Here is an 18,029-nt window from a genome sequence, read left to right as displayed (position 1 = left end):
CTCGTATACAAAATCAACATCTATATATATAAAAAGTAATTTCCGTTTGTTCGTTTGTATGTTTGTCTTCAATAGGCTCAGCCGCCTTAAGAGCTAGAGAGCTGAAATTTGGCATGGGTGCTCATTAGGACCAGGAATGATGAAAAATGTTTTTAGATTTTCGGATGACCCCTTTTGAAGGGGGTCGTCCATACAACAACGGTTTTATTCCCACGAACCAAAAGTCATGGCACCCATTTTGTGAACCGATTTTCTTTTCCGTTCGTTTCGTTGGCGGAATTATTTTCACCATCACCATGGGCCGGGTATTATAAACAACGACCATCCAGAGCTCACATGTACTGGATAGCAAAGCTTGCTGAGCATTGAAAATTTGGAAGTGAAAATTTAGGCGGGTGTTTTTGTACCTTCTACTGTTCAAAGCACGTGCTACCGGTACGAGATATTTGGATACAATTATAAGCCTACATTTTGATTGAAAAATACAACTAGCCTGTTAGGAATATATTGACTAGAATAGTAGTGGCTTTCAAAGTACTCTTCACCGCCGCTGGGGGGCTTTGAGGGTCAACCAGTTTTATATTTTTGGAATTCCTCATAAGGAAAGAATTTTTTTTTAGATTCACAGTTATAAGCTCAAGGCTGCGATTTTAACGCTTCAATTGGAATTTTATTAGGGGATTAGAAAATTGATAAATAATAAAAAATTTGAGGTTAGAGTTTTATACAATTCGATTCCACTGACCAATTTCTAACTTTTGAGTTATCATTGATGACTAATGTGGTCGATTCTACCATCTATTAATGGGATGTTTGTGCCCATGAAAAAAAAAAACAGAACTAAAAAAAAAACCTAAACACAAGTACCTATAACAGATATACTTAATCAAAAATTTAACTTTTTTACATTTGATCAGCATTTTATCTGTACAATCAGATAAACATCAATAAATACTCTATTTTTCAGTTTTGTATTCAAACATAAGTACTTTTGAATTCATTAGTCTATTGTTATGTTATATAATGTCGTTGAACTAGCTCAATGCATCCAATTGTATTATAATATTACTATGTGGTCGATTCTACCATCCATTAATGAAATGTTTGTGCCCATGAAAAAAAAACAGAACTCAAAAAAAAACCTTTTTCATAATAAAAAATGGTGTTTTCGGTATGATTTGATTTCAATAACTACAAAAAGCTATTAGTTGAACTTTCAACATTTAAGGTAAACTAATAATAAAAAAGTGCGAAATTGAAAAGCGAAAAAATTCATACACGCAATTAAAAACATGCAAAGTGAGTTTTCAACATGCTTCATCAAAGTTCGGAGGTTTTTTAAGAAATTTCTAAGTAAATGAAACTTAAATATACCATTTTACAGGGAGATCATCCATATTGAAAAGTGGGATAATCTTCAACAGATATTTTCATTAGATAGGGGATGGAAAAGATTAAAAAAAGCAGTTTAATCTTTTGAAGATAAAACTATTAGGCCAAAACTATTCAATGTTCCTAAGAAATGATGGTTGTAAAATATGTTTTTCATGAAAAGATGAATTAGCATATCAGGATTTTTTTTTTAATTTCCATTAATTAAAATCTTAAAACTATAAATTTTTCGATAATACGAAAACGATGAACAGTGAATATTCTCAATAAAACACTTTAAAAAGACTATTAAAACTATCATGGCCCATCTTGGGCCGAATTTCTTATAATGATGAATATAAAACTTCCAGAATTTCGAAAAGTCAAACGATTCATTTGGATTTATATTTTATGTGTGAACCCGAGCAAGGCCGGGTAAAATCAGCTAGTAATATATAACACAATATGATAAATTTATAAGTGATTTTAAGTGAATTGATTCATTATGATGGTTGACGGGTTAAGTTGTATTAAGATGAGGAGTTGTATTAATAAATCCCTTTATTGGAAAGAGAGGGGCAGGGGTCCCATACAAAATTTGACACAAATTGAAGGTTTTGATGTCATGAAATTATTTGAAGTATTATCAAATCATTTTTATAAAAGGGGCTCTTATACTTCCAGGATGGAGATAGCAGGAGGAAGGGTGCTAACATACCTACAACTTTTTAGGTAACTGGACAACCAATTGAGCAAATGAAACCAAATTCCACATGAGATGATATATGGGCACGAATAATATTTCAATGATGATTGGAGAGGTTCCGGACAGGTTATAAAAAATGGGAGGTGAGATCTCATACGATTTTTATTGGAAAACTCAAATACATATCGAGCAAATGAATCCAAATTTGGTGTGGGAGGAAATTTAGATTCGAGGAATGATTTTATGATTGTTTCAAACCCCTCTCTCCCTTAACAGAGGAGATAGAAAGGGAGAGAGGCCTTTTTTTGCAAAACTGCAAAGCTGATCAAGCAAATTGAACTAAATTCGGCGTAGGAGTATACTTGGGTACTAGAAATATGAGTATGTTGATTTGAGACTTCTCTCTGCTTAGGTTAGGTAAAGTAAGGTTGCCGGAATTTTTCCAGCACATCTGGGTCGCACAATTCCGGACAAATCCGTACAATTTTATCTTAAAACCTGGAAATATCTGGGCATTTGATTTCGAAATTATCGACCAAAAATCCGGGCAGTATCCGGAAAAACCTAAGAATTACTCATCAAAAATCAAGAAAAAAAAACTTGCTACCAAATTTTTTCATCAAAACTTATCAGCAGATTTTAAATTTTATTATAGATTTCCAAAAAACCTTTTATGATTAAATTTCATAGAACTTGCTAGCATAATAATCTTTTTGGGCGCATAAATAGAAAAAATTAGAACATACCATCAAGTCACCATCCATCGCCCAGACACTATTTACTACCCAAAATCACCCTTTTGTGTGTATTTTGAAAAAAATTGGGATGATTTCTCCAAAAATAAGACCTGTGTTCTGTGTCGGCATCATTTGTTTATTTGTTTATTTGTTTATTTGAATTAAAATCATCTGACATAGGTGTCTTAATGATCTACTTAATATTATTAGCACATTACATGATACTTTTCTTAATTTCTTAATTGGTCACTTAAATAAGATTCAATACGGCGTTTGAAAGTTGGAGTAGAAACATTGAAGTCGAAGACATTATAATAACGTAAAAAGCACATTTTTGCGGAACGAAGAGGGTCGTTGCTGCCATAGCTCGTGTTTCTGGGTTCCAGAGAGAGCCAGTTTCTATTACGCAAGGTTCTTTTTGGAGCATAAATATTACAGCGAGAAAGTAGCCAGAAGTAGCCAATTTCGTTACGAAGTATCTTAGCCACAAACAGCGATTGACCGATGGAACGACGATCCGACAGCGTATGAAGTCCAAGCAGGGCACAACGATGAGCGTATGGCGGTAAATTCAAAGGATTCTCCCAAGGTAGCTCACGAAGAGCGTAACGCACGAACCTACGTTGGATGGCTTCAAAACGCGCTTTCCATGAAGCTTCAAAAGGCCACCATACTAGGTTCGCAGATTCCAAAATCGATCGCACCAGGCAGCAATACAGAGCTCGCAAGCACACTGGATCAGTAAATTCTTTGCTCAAACGTATAATAAATCCCAGCATTCGGTTTGCCTTTTCGAGTACCACAGAGTAATGACGCTTAAAAGTCATATGACTGTCCAACAAAACGCCAAGATCCTTTATCTCCTCAACACGTTGCAACTGCTCGCCCAGAATATCGTAATTATGCATGAAAAGATTTTTCCTACGCCCAAACGTGATAATACAGCACTTCGCAACGCTCAAAACAAGTAAGTTATTACGGCACCAATTCACGACTGCGTCCAAGAAGCGTTGCAATTCATAACAATCAGCTTGGCTGTTTATGACTAAAAATATTTTCAGGTCGTCCGCGTACAGGAGAGCTCCACATCCAATCAGCACCAAATTGATGTCGTTACAAAAGAGCGTAAACAATAAAGGACCCAGATTGCTGTCTTGGGGTACCCCAGACTTCGGAATAAATGGTTCGACCGTTTCACTGAAAAAACATCACTTAATTATGCTTACTATAGTCAGAAATAAAATAATTGGTTTTTCGTTTCCGGACAAATTATTGAATTCGACGCCTGTTAGCGAACTAAGCATTACTGTGCTCCTAGGACAAAAAGTGTTTATGCTTACTAGATAGTACCTATTTCACCTAAAATCGACTCGAAACGATAGTTTTATTTTCGTAGAATAGATTTGCATTGGAAAATTATCGATTTTTTCAATAGTTGTTGTTTTCTAAGCGTTTAGTGATGGGCGGTAATTGGTGTATAAAAAAAGTGTTGGTTCCTATTGACCAGTCACGCACAATTTTTTGTTTTTAACGCATGTATTGTGTCAAATGTGTAAATTGTAAAAAGCATTTAGTTTGATTATGTTAGAAAATAATGTTTTATCGCTGAAAGTAACCGGTTACTTGAGGCTGTTTGCCGGGAATCATCATTTTGTCAGTCAACGCACTGTGTTAAAATTTGTATAAAATTTGCGGGAAAAATTTCCCAAAATGTATTCTCTCAAGATCCAAAATATGGTTTTGACAGTTCGTTACATGGAAATTACTAAAAAGAACAGTTCCTCAAGAAAACATCATGGATACCCGAAAAAGTCGAGTGGGCGGTAATAGGGCCAGTTGAACGCCCCAAAGTTTAGTTAATAATTTTGAAAAGCGTACATTTTGCGCTTTCCACTGAATTTTTTATTGAAAGTAGTGCAGTTTTGAGATGTGTTGGAAAAGAAAGCGAATAAAGATCTGCTGTCGTTTTTTATTACACATGTTTGAAGTTGAAAAACCGTTTAACTGGGTGGTAGATGGTGACATGATGGTAACTTGTTTGTTTTTTTTTTTGTTTGGTTTGGAAAATAAAGTGAATAAATCCAGGCAACCGGGTTGGACCGGACTTTTTCCAACTTTTGAATTTAATATCCGAGAAAACCCGGATAAAACCGCGCAATCTGGCAACCGTTTTCTAGAGGGAGGATTAAAAAAGGAGGAGTTCTCATACCTTTTTTTGCATTAAACGAAAACAATTCATTCAAATGGAAACATGTTTAAAATGGGAAGGTGAATGCAAAAAATTATTGTGTCGTGTTCGAACACTAAAATAGTCTATATCTTAGTTGGATGAAACTTAAAAAACTAGATAAAATCGTTAAAAAAATGCATTTAAAATTTTTTTGCAAAAATTTGAAAATCAGTCACCTTAGAAGCGTAATGAGAAACCCCCCTGGGGCAGTAAAAGCACCATTAATCGGAGCACGATGAGCGTATTCTGCCGGGGAATCTAGCAGCAAATTCAGCTCGATGAAGTCAAATGAGTCGTAGATTCATCAAATAAAGCAATGACAAAATAATCTAGGTCTTTCATAAACGCTCATTTATTATATTTCTGGTGTTTTGTTTGGCGGATGATGCTACTAACCGTATAATATAACAATAAAAAATCAATCATGAATTGTAAATGGAAAAAAAATCACCTCGAACAGAAATTGAGCTCTAGTCTTTTGATTACCTCTCCGACACCTTACCAATCGTCAGATGTAAACTAGTTAAGCTGTAGCTCTATAATTCAATTGACTACACCTAGCTGGTTTTTTTGAAAATCTCTGTAAATAAGGAGATTCCTTTTTTTGTGAAGAAATAATACTATAGGAAGTACGAAACAAATCCTCATGAAAATGTATTTTAGAAAATACGTACTTTTATAGAAAAGAGGAGTGCTTATTATGTCCCGGGTGCTCGTTATGCCCCTACCTATGTTACATTCAAGTCCATGAAACAGACCTTGAAATAAAATTTCAATCGTGTTGTTCGGAAAATCACAGGGTAGGGAAACAAGTCTTTGTAGTGATGGGGTTTACTCAAAGCTAAAATTAAATTACAATCAGGCTCATAAACAACAAAAGACAAACATGGCTTACATTTAAAGTTTCTTCCTGCGCTCGAGATTACTTCCTTGATGGCTAACAAGTTATTCCTATCAGGTCCTAGTAAATTCACTTTGTTATTAAAATTAACAATAAAACAATATCAACAACAAACTTACGGCACGTAGGACTAGGCTGAACAATTTCCTCTCACAATCGATGGACTTCAGGATTCTAAACCTAAACAGATAAACATTCAATATTTGCTTTGCTACCGACATTCGATCACTTACGGTTAGTACGGCTATACAATTCATCTGCCAATTCCTTTCGATTAAACGGCACTTGCAATCAACCTAAAGACAAGTTTCTTATTAGCACATACTTTCTTTCTCTATTTTCACTACTTATAGATCATAAGTCGAGATCTTTTCTAACTTTTCACTTAATTGCAATGCCCGTAATCGCTAAACAAATCACAGCAATAATTTTGACCGTCACTAACTACTATTCAATCCAGAATAAACCAAAACAAAATGGTGTAAACATTCATCGTTTAATTCCTTCTCACCTCATACTTGTAAACAACAATATTTATCTGCTCATCATCATTTCCATCATTGTTACCATCATCATGACCGTCATCGCACAGTGGTCGAAACTGCGTACAACAAATCGTTACATTGAGAATATTGATTCGGATTTTCTTTCAATCTGTTATCTGCGATAGATTTTCTATAGCTGAGTTTTATTGCAAATAATTAAATTGACGTTAGTCAGTTTAAATCTCAACTCAATCGATAAAGCTTCGATCCCGACTGCCATTGATTTCACGATACGTGCAAAAATATCGGCTTAAATTGGTTTCGATCACCTTAAGCTGTCCACCAGCTTTAAATGTCTCGAAATCACGAACCGAAGAAAGAAAGAAGTATCACAAAAAAAAATCATAATAATCGTTCCAGCGAAAACAGAAACACCGGGTGCAAACAAAAGCGGAAACTGATTAATAACAATTTGCGACGATAAGTAAATAACATCAAAGCTGCTGCGCTCGGAGAGCTCGGCTCGAAAGATAAAGGGATTTTGAGTTAAAAAAAACTCTGGACACAACAACAAGTAATAAAATGACTGTTAAAAAAATAAGCCGAGAGTGAGATGAAAGTGAGAGCAAAAAATGGCGATGAAACGGAAACCGGTCCACTAAATCGCGCCTGGTGGACAACAATAACAGGTCGTCGTCGTCGTCGTTGATCTTCGGATTTTATGCTGCCAAGTCGCGTGTCAAAGAAAATTATGTTTTCGGTGTGGTCGTCCGTTTGTTGTTAAACCTCTGAAGTCTGAGACCCCTCCTTCATTATGAATGTTGGGTTGAGGGAAGGAAAAAAAACGTAACGAATTGCACTCCGACTAAATCTGTCTTCTGAGGCAAAAGATTGGGGATAGCATAAAGTAATAAAACACTGACCAGATGAAAAATGTGGTCCAACTACAATGTGGCTAGCATTTTTAAAGGGATTGGTCGTGGACTTGTGGAATTTAGGGGTTTCGGACAGACCCGTTTTGGATTCACACACAGAAAAGACCTCATGAAAGTGAAAACGGCACAAAAATGTTGCTATAGACACTAGACACAGGGTCCCAAACCTGCTGTCGCTGCTGTCAAAACTGTATGGATGATTTTGGCATTCGGGTGACTTGGGTTTTTTTTCTGGGCTCAAATCAACAATGTTGATTCGAGATTGTTTAATGGTTGAATTGTTTGGCTGATTGTTTGGCGGGTTGTTAAGAAAATCTTCCAGGTGTGGGAAAACTGCGTTCTCATGAGTTATGGTTATGACGTGTTGTGCATTTCCGGAAGTGAGAAGTATGCAAATGTGGTTTTGTAAATTGGTCATTGTGAGAGGAGTGGACAACAGTTAGCAAATCATCCCGAGTTCACAGGTTTCAGATTATTTGCAATTTTTCTCATGTTTTTCCTTTCTTCAAATTGTATGCTGTAGATTAAAGTGCAAAAATTTGTTATTGTTCAAAACATTTTTTGCATCTCTTTCTAAATTTCTGCTATAAATGTTACTTGCAGATTTGCGTAAGCAAATGACAGAATACTATTTAGAGACTTACCTTTCTTATTATGAGTGAGAGCTCGTTATTAGTTTTTACTACCCACATTAAATTAATTTAAATGTTGTTATAAATAATTTGTCTTTTTTTTTATTTCTTCACTCATAGGCATATGAGTGGCTCATGAGATGGTATTTACCCTAAATTCCACATTTGCCTGTTCATTATTTGTTGGAAACATGCGTTATTATATAAAATTCTCTTGTAACGGTGTTTGTAGTACTACTCCTCCGAAATGACCCAAACGATTCGAATGAAATTATTTTTAGAATATTCTGTAACCATGCGAAACGGTTTATATCGAATAAAAATAACAAAAAGTCGCATCAATTGTCCGCAATAATTAAATTTGTAGTTATTTTAATCAAATTAAAGTCATGGCATCCATTTTTTCGAGATTTTCTTTACTTTGGGCGGTTTGTTTTTCGTCTCCAAGGTCGAGGCGTCGCGAGCCAATGTCGCGAGAGGATAGTAACCATGGCATAGCATACTGATCAGTGGGAACATTTAGGCGCGTTTTTCCCAACCAAGCATATTTTCAATGCACGTGGTGGCGATATGAAAGATTGATGTGATTTATTTTTCTTCTTGATTCCTAGCTCATTTGTACAGCACATGGTGGATGCCTAGATGTGATCCAGATTGACATTTTGCCGATCGGATAAAACATATAAATTTCATTTTGCCAAAATCTGAAATTGAAAAGTCAGGCATCCAATTTTAGAGATTTTCTTTTCTTTGATGGGTTCGTCTCCATAGGCGAGGCGTCGTGAGCAAACGAGGCGTCGTAATAATAACCAAAGCATACTGTTCATTGATCGCTGGAAAAATTTAAAAATTAGGCACCTGTTTCTCAACCAAGTACCTGTATTTCGTATGCACGTGGGGGCGATATGCAACCTAGATGGGGTTTTCCATGCTTATTTGTACACAGCACATGGTAATAAATGACGCCTAGATGTGACACGGATTGATATTTTATCGATCGAATCAAAATTAAAACCATATGAAAGATTTTAAATATTAAAACCATTTTTAATTCGTGCTAATTTAAGTAGTAAATTGTTGTCCAAAAAATATGAATTTGGTAATGATGCATATGAAATAATGTTTGCGGACGTTTGAAAAAAAGCAATTGGGGAGCTTTACATTCAATTTCGTATAATCCAATACGCCTAGAACGCTAGACACATTAACTGAATAAGAGTCTGTCCTTTGAAATAGGTTAGATAGGATTGAAGTTTGATTTTCTGCAAATGCAAGTTGAAGTTATCAATAAAATAATCTACTTTTTAATAACAAAAAATGAGGATATGCATTTCCGGAAAAAATTTCAATTAAGAAAAAAGACTAGAGCAAGTGCAAACTTTTAACTTTTACAAAAAATGTACACATAATTTCTTCATCTAAAAATTGTTGGGCCCAAAAAAACAATATGATTTAATAAACTCAACTTTTTTTTAAATCATTCACCAAAAAATTGTTTACACGTTTACTGTTTGTTTACACACAATTCAAGTACGTTCTTAACAAGAAAAGTGTGTTTTCGTTTTACATATTTTGGCTACATAGAAGAGACATTTGATTCACTTTTTTGTTGAACCGCAGATCACCACCAACAATGTTCAGGAAATTTTGAAATCAGAACATCGCAATGCTTCAATAAGAATCTTTAAAATAATGCCTGAACATATCTCAACATATTTTTTCTTCTTTTCAAAACCAATCGTTTCTTTGATTCATTGGGTTAAAGATCAAAGGAATTAATTTGCATTTTTTGCTTGGATAAATAAAAAAAAAGGAATTTGCTGTATACAAAATAGACAGATTTAATGTCATGACAAGTGCTGTTTGGGAACACTCAAAACTGAAATGTGTAAAGTCTATAAGTTAAGAATCATGCGAAACTTTTTTGAACATGATTTTGGTGAAAATATGGATTTCAATTCAAACTTCTTCGAAGGATGAGGATGGTGAATAAAAAGCTGTTTGAAAATGGTTAGTAAAAAATCTTTTCTTATGTTTTTTATTTCTTCAGCTCTAAATCCAAAGCTAATTGGAAGATGAAAGCGCTGCGTTAGGTAAAATATTCGGCAAATTCTCCGAAAATTGTCCCGATATACAAAATTCTTTTTTAAAAAAGATTCATACGCAATATATTTCAATAAATGAGAAACATTTTATTTCGTTTAAACCTTAATGTGAAGTCGAACAAAACGGAATAAATCTACTAAATGGAATACAACAAATGAAACATACATATTATCAACATACAGTTATTTATGGAACGAGTAACAAAAAGTGGATTTATAAGATCCGTAGAATTGAGTAAAAATTCTTAGGTTTTATTTTGATAGAATTAAGCGGGACGATTCGAGTAGAAAGGAGGGAAATGCTAACAAAACTAGGAAAAATGGAAAATGGGCACCAAGTTGAACATTGTAAGACGAAGTTTACCGGGCCTGCTAGTGTATATATAAAATAAAAGTGGCATTGCTTCCATAAATTTGAATTGCAAAGCATTCAACGATAGAGAAGGTTTTTCAATCGGTTAGCTTGAAAATGGTACGACAAAAATATCAATAAACACTCTGAACTTCAAACGTCTATTCAGATAATATAAATTAGTAAAATTTAACTGTTCCAGATATCCTTCAAAGGAGAAAAAAGCGTTTTCAATGTGGATAGATGATGGTTTCATGCCGCAAAGAAGCTAAGTGAAGCAAATTCGGATATAAGCGAATTGTATAAGTTTAATCGGAAATTAAAATTCACTACCAGCAGGCAACGAAAAATTCAGCTAAATCTGACTGTAATGAATGTAATTTAAATTCTCTAGTGCGTTGACTCTAGTTGTAGAATCCGAACTTGATATAAATAATGAGTTCAATGTTCAGAATCTCAAATCTTAATCTTATTTTAGAAAAATGGTCTAAAAATACGGATCTGATAGCTATTTATTTTAAAATTTGGAAATTTAATTTGAAATCAAATATAAATTCTAATATCTGAGAGTGAATTTTGAATATGAGCTCCGTTTCGCTTACATCTTCTAATATGTGATGAATAGTTTGTATTTAAATGATAACTGGGAAGCGTTTTCACGATGCTTTTTCTGGATGGAAAAATATAGAACAGTTTATAGAGATGATCCCTTTTTCTGTCGCCTGAAACTTAATTTGAAAGAAGTTATTAAATATTCGGCCCAAAAAACTGAATTTTCATTTCGATCCAATGCGAAATCACGCAAGTATTGCAAAAAAAAAAAAAAATAATAATAATTAAAATGGGCGACCCCTTATGCTGTGCTGTCGTCTTAAACTAAATCTGAAATCATAGTTCGACTGCGCGTTCCGAAAAACTCCCCAATATGATTTTTTGTCTCGATCCGTAACAAAACAACGAATTTATTGCAAAAAACATTGAGCTGTCAATATGGCCGACACTTTTCGTCAGCCTCTTATGTAAAATGTGACATCTGAAATCGACTGTCCGTCCCTCGAAACCCCATGCGCAAATTTTCAAACCAATTCATTGCATAAATAATAACGCCAAAATAGAAAAAAAAACAGTAAAATGTTAATATGGACGACTCCTTTTGCTGGCCTTTGATGCAATATTTGATAACTAGAAGATTGCCCGTCCCTAAAAACCTCCGTGTGCAAATTTATCATTACAATCCAGTCAGGGCCGGATTAAGCCATCGGGGGGCCCGGGACAATTTTTCTCGGGAGGCTATCAATCGATTTTTTTCCTATGCCATCCCATAGAATACATACTATTTTTAACATACAAAGGAACCGGAAATGAGTACAGTACCTTCAATCAACCATTATGAATGCTTGGAAGGTATAGTTTCTTATATCTTCAAACAATAATTGTTAATACATCATGCGCAAACATTGCGGAAGGGTTATTTAACCACATTATCGAAAATGAAAATTTTGATTACAGCTTTTCGTAATTCTATTCGCAATTTGCCCAATAACTCTATCACCAACATAATATCTCTGTTTTGGAAATATTCAATGATAGATATTAACATGTTTTTCATTCCATCTCGCTTGGCTTGCGAATATTTCAGTTTTGTCAGTTTTGTCAACTGGGTGGTACCATTAAAAAAGACTTAGAATCCGAAATTTAACGAATAATAGAAAAGAATTCAATTCAAATTCCACGAAGATACAGTGTAAGAGTTTGAGAGTAAAATTGAGAGTATAAGTTATCTTGAAATCTTGAGTTTTCAGCTAAAGAAACAGCACAAGAATTGAAAATCTCAATGAATTGAATTTCTATTGTGAAACCTGTAAGAAGATAAGATTAGAAACATAGAAATACTCATGTTTAGATACACTCAAAGAAATTCTCAAATCAACTTTGGGATTTTTTTCTCGTGAAAATAGTTTTCTTAGCAATAAATTTAATTTAAATTATGAAGTTTCAGTCTTATCCTTAGTTTCTTCAAAACTTTAAATTTTACTTTTTTATTAGATTGATAATGGATCTCTTGAAAGGAATATTCTTCCACTGAGATAATTTTTATCGAATATTGTTATATTCCCTCATTACATTCTCTCGCACTTAATAATCATTTTTAAAGTTCTCAGTAATATTAAAATTTGCTCGAGTTTTTAATTATTCAGATTTTCCTTGTTTTGCTACCCGACATGCTGAGAACAGTAAGTGTTCATTTCCAGGCAGGAGGCTCAAATTGTGCCTTTTGGTGTGGGGTAGTGTAGTGGACCGCTAAAAAAATAAAACAAAAAAGTTTTAGATGATAAATTGGAAATTGATATGCTGAATTCAGGATGTTTACTTCAGGAGAGGATTACCTCTAAATCAAAGGAATAAAACTACGATTTAATCAGTTAGAAAAGCTTACCTATATTCGAATATCTAATCGAAGACTGAAACTGGTATGGAAAATTTAAAGAGAAACTCAGTATGGCAACTTGGTCTAATTTCAGCAACTGCAGTATTTTTTTTTATATTTATTTTTATTCAAAGTTGATTTTCGGAAAAGGGTGAAGAATGTTTAAACTGAAGCAAATATCTTTAATAATTGAAAAGTTTATTCTAGAAAACCCGTTCTTTATTTCATTAATCCCCGAATATTTCCCGGAATAAAAATCTGGATTGTTTATTATAAAGACTTTAAATTTTACTTAATCTAATCTTTATTCCTCACATATAATGTAAAAGCTTAAATTGAAAGCGATATATCTTCGTACTTATGAGAGAAATTCATATTTTATGAAAATGGGAGATGGATTCTTTTTTTTTTAAAAGATTAAGGTGCGCGTGCAAAAAAAGAAATCGTTTAAAAGTAGTTCAAAACAACCGGCAAAAATTCCTCGCTCATTTCGAGTGAAGTGGCCAACTTGTACTGTAATCCACTTTGAGGTGATTTTAGTGAAATCGGGAAGCTAAAAAAATTGTGTTGTCTATCTTTTGGATTTTAATATTCGGGAATAAATTACTATCAACAAGTGAGAAATTTTTTTTTGGAAAACTGTTGTTAAATTTGGGACCTGGAATGAGATTTCGAGGTTTTGAACTAAGTTCAGAATCGAGATGGTTACTATTGACTAATTTTAGTTGTCCATCAAAATTTGATTAAGAATTTAAAATTTTTAGTTTAGCGAAAAATATTTCGCTAGGCATTTTAGGAACCTCATGGAGAAGGGGGGGGGGGGGTTTAACCCCTAAGCCCCCCTGTCCTTCATACGGCCCTGGTTTGCATATATGTGTGCATTTGTTTGTGCATTTATGTATGCAATTATGTGTGTAACACTGTTCGGAAAAATCCGTAAATCTTCAGTTTGATCAGATCGGAAATATTTGAAAGCTGTTATATTAAGGTTGCTAGTTTGCCCGGTTTCATCCGGTTTTGTCCGGAAATTTAATCGAAAATTTGATAAAAAGTTCGGTACTGCCCGGTTGCCCGGATTTCATTGAAAAAACTCCGGATTTTACCCGGATTCATTCAATTTATTTTCCAAAACAAACAAAAAATACAAATCGTGTTTTAAATTTTTTTTATTTATGCGTCCAGAACGATTTTTTTAGCAAGTGTTATAAAAATAATAATGAAAAGTTTATCAAAAGCCTAAAATAAGATTTAAAAACTTCTGATGAAAAAAATATTAAATTTTTTTTCTTGATTTGTGTTGAGTATTTCCTCGGTTTTCACCAAATTTGTCCGGATATTGCCCAGATATTTGATCGACATTTTACAATCGAATGCCTGGATTTTGTCAGGTTTTTAGATAAAAATTCTGGCAATCTTATGTTATACTCCAGGAACCAACAATTTATTTATCATTATTATTTTTTCATTTATTTTTTTTATTTAACATACATTTATCTATCAATTTATTTAGATTCTAGTAACCGAGATTTCTTTTTCCTTAATTTCAGGAGCCCTTCCTACAACAGAATCAATCCGTTGAGAATATCAGGTAAGCGAATCTCGATTTCGACGAAAACCAAAACAAACTCCTCACATAAACTTAAACCAGTGATCGGTTACTCCTTTGCCAAAGTTCATTGGCCACCACTCAAAAGGTGTAACCGGTAACAACGAGCTGTCATGGGGCTTTCTCCTGTAGACGGTACTCTTATGCTAAGCACCGCACATATCCACAGACACCTTCACAGATTGTTTTTACTGCGGGACGCTAAAAAAACAGCTGTGAATCAGTCGACAGTCATCCACCAGAGAGATCTGTTATGATTATTCCTTCAACAGCTGCCCCAAAACATTCCGGAATCCACCAACACCCCCATTAATGTCTATAATCTTGGACCCTCTCCCTGGGGTCGTCTCATGGGTAGTCCATTACCTATCGGCTTGAAACAAAAAAATAAAAAAATCTCCGGGCGTGGGCCGCCACCTCAAGATTGAATCCGTGATTAGAGAGGTCTTACTCGGTTTGGGTCCTGGGTGATCGCTGTTGATTACCCGATGAGATTAGGACACGCCCAGGCTATGGCGCTGTGGCCTGGAGGGGTCTCCCGTGCGCATATTTCCAATCCAGTCAAAGTCCCCGAAGGCAATGGGACTGGCTGGTGTGGATTATTCGAGTTGCGGAGGTGTTGCTCTCGGAAAACTGACTCCACTGACTGGGCGTTCGGTGCGATGATTGGACCGTGAGAAATTGGATAAATGGTGGCCCGAGATATGCGCCGAATTGTTACCAGCCCATTCGAAAAATTACAAACGGCTTAAGTATAGGAATGGTTCCGGAGAAGTTGACTTTTGGAGGTAGTTGTTGAGTAATAAATACTTTATTTTCGATTCGTAATTTTTAATGTCGGAAAGAGGAATTTCGAGCTAGAAGATATAAGCTATTTCATTTCGTTCACCAAAAAATTTCCTCAAATATGTTGAAATCTTTAAAAAAAAAAATTACAGTTATGACCACTTTTCAAATATCATCTTTCTCAAAGAGCGCATGTAAAGTATTGAGATTGATGTTTTCCCAAATGTAACATTTTTCAATTATCCAAACAAAAAAATCTTCAAACACAAAAAACGGAATGTGGGTCCTATTTTAACAACTGATTTCAATTAAGAAATGATAATTTTTCAAATATCAAATTATGAACTTGCCAATGCGTAGGTTTTAGATAAACTCGTACATCTTAAACATAGATTGTTAAGCCAATAGCAACAATTGAGTCTTTGAACACAGTTGGTAGAATTTGTTGAGGATTCTTTTTATATAGATTCAATGAAATCTCTGCGATTATGTTAGTTTAAACTAAATTATGAAATGTCATCACTTTATACTGGGATATACAGTAAAAAATGTTAATTCAAAAACAGTGCTTGATTTTTCTTCTTTTTTTTGTAGTGGCCCACCACACTCCCTCACACCAAAAGGCTCATTTGAGCCCCCTGGTAATGGACGCTACTGTTTTCTTTGCAGAAATGTATAAACTCACTTTTGATGAATGTCCCTGAGTACTTAAAAACTCTGAATTTGATGGATAATTGTTATTTTTTTTTATTAATTTAAATTCAGTTAGTACAGTTGCGTTCAAAAAAGAATGAAATCGCGAGTCACTACGCACCCACTTCCAACTGTTACGAGCTGCCATTTCTCTCTCGATTGATATTTTTGCAAGAAAATTTCACACAATCTAGTTCAACTATTCAACTAACATTCTACGAAATTTGAAGTCTTTACAATGACGGGAACCAAAGATAGAGCTATTTCCGTAAAAAAGGGAAATTTGGAATAGCTTCACTAAACTTGCTCTATCTTCGGCAATTTTCATTGAAAAATCTTGAAATTTGGTCCAAAGATGTAAAAATGTTTGATCTAATACCAGGCCAAGTTTCGTCAAAATCGATGAACGTGATCAAAAATGGTGCCGGGTAGAAAATGAGGTTCATTATCGCCCAGCAGACGATTTCATTCTTTTTTGGACGGATCCCAAGCAACCAAAAGTTCGAATATCACTTAAGGAACGAACTAATAAGTTCATATATAGCTGTACAAAAGTTCTGTGGAACTTTTTTGCTGTTCAAAATGCTTTTTCGAGGTCCATGGAACTTCATTCTTTATCAAGTTCAGCCAATACTCAAAAAAAGCTTTAAAGTACTGTTTTGGTTTCTGTTTCTACTTTTTGGGAACTTTAAAGTTTGTATGAAGAAAAACAATCTACTTGTTACGTACTTCTCATTTTTTTCAAAATCAAGTAGCTTTCAAAGGGTTGCAAGTCTTTTTGTACAGCTCAATAGTTCGTAAAAAGTCTTTGTTGTACTATTTTGTAAACTTGAAAGTTTTTAATTAGTTCCAACGGGCGCTCAAAAGCAACTTCGTATTATAGAAACTTTGAAGTAGATTTAAAGGCTAAAATCTACTTTTTTCGAACTTCAACACGTGTTTGCATAAATAAACACATCGTTACTTGGGAAACAACTATATGAAGTACACATTAAGTTCCGGAAGAACTTTTTAACAGCATGAAAGTGGGAATTAAGTAGAAATAATGAACCTGAAAGTCGTTTTAAAGAAAATCATCACATCGAGTAAAATCGTTGCCTACTCATGATGTTCATATAGGGCAATAAGTATGGATCTCAACTTTCAAGCGGTGAGCTCGGGTTCGAGGCTTGGTAAGAACATGTTTTTTAAATGTAATGTGAGTTAGTAACAAATATAGTTGATTAATATGAATCAAAATAGCAGACTTGAGAAGGCAATTGAAGGAGCGGAAGAGTAATTTTTTTGATTTTTTATGCTGCTTATAAAGTGGATTTTGAAGCTGGTTAGAAGTTGTTTGACGATCTATGCGAACTTTTTGTCAACTTTAAAGTTCGTTTAACTACTTAAAAATTGAGCTGAAAAGAAGTTATATTAGCATACTCGATTAAGCTGATTAAACCTGATAGAGGAATGTTATCCGAACTTTTGGTTGCTTGGGATGTTTGTATGGAAACATCGTAATCCATGTATTCTTGGTTTTTTCTTTCACAAAATCAAAATTTATCACAAAGAATGTTGTAAATTGATAAAAACTCCATTCGTGCTTTGTTTCGGAAGAGAAAATGTGTACCGTCTCGATTTTCTTCAGAAACTAAAGTTGAAAGACGGCAAAATAATCTTCGGCTAGCAATAATCCCAATTAAATCGCTATTACTCCCACTTTGTGAAACAAGAGAGTAAATTTTTGAGCAAAATTTGCGCAAATAACTTCTAGCACTTAAGCGCCAACAACTCAAGGAGTTGATGTGCTGAAGTCGCTTTAAACCCGGACTTTCTTCCCAGGGGTGGGCTTCCAACGAAAGTACACAAAATGGGGTTGGCGAAATGAGGAAAGTAGCGCCGTAACACGAACTTAGTCGCAGAGGTAATATACGCAGAATCCCGTAGCATAGAAAGTGCATACACAATGCTTAAAGGTTGTAACACCCCGAATAAGTAAAATAGTCAACTTACCGACAAAATGGTCTTATCACCTGCACACAACGTCACTGCCAGCAACTTCCACAGAACCGGGTCGAGC

The 18,029-nt window shown here is 34.5% G+C and overlaps 1 protein-coding gene across 9 annotated transcripts in view; it reads left to right on the top strand.

The window, feature by feature from the left end:
* LOC129737931 (uncharacterized) overlaps window positions 1-18,029 on the top strand; it is a 121,576-nt gene that overhangs the window by 33,521 nt on the left and 70,026 nt on the right. For 4 of the 9 annotated variants that reach the window (XM_055729179.1, XM_055729126.1, XM_055729411.1 and 1 more), the window contains exon 2: window positions 14,430-14,470. The exons of the other annotated variants lie outside the window; for them this stretch is intronic. The gene's annotated coding sequence lies outside the window, so the exon portion shown is untranslated. The remainder of the gene's footprint in view (window positions 1-14,429; window positions 14,471-18,029) is intronic. 9 annotated transcript variants of the gene reach the window in all.

This window comes from Uranotaenia lowii, chromosome 1, assembly GCF_029784155.1.
Source record: "Uranotaenia lowii strain MFRU-FL chromosome 1, ASM2978415v1, whole genome shotgun sequence".
Classification (NCBI taxonomy): Eukaryota; Metazoa; Arthropoda; class Insecta; order Diptera; family Culicidae; genus Uranotaenia; species Uranotaenia lowii.
Note: the sequence above shows the minus strand (reverse complement) of the source record. Positions and strands in the feature narration are given on the sequence as shown.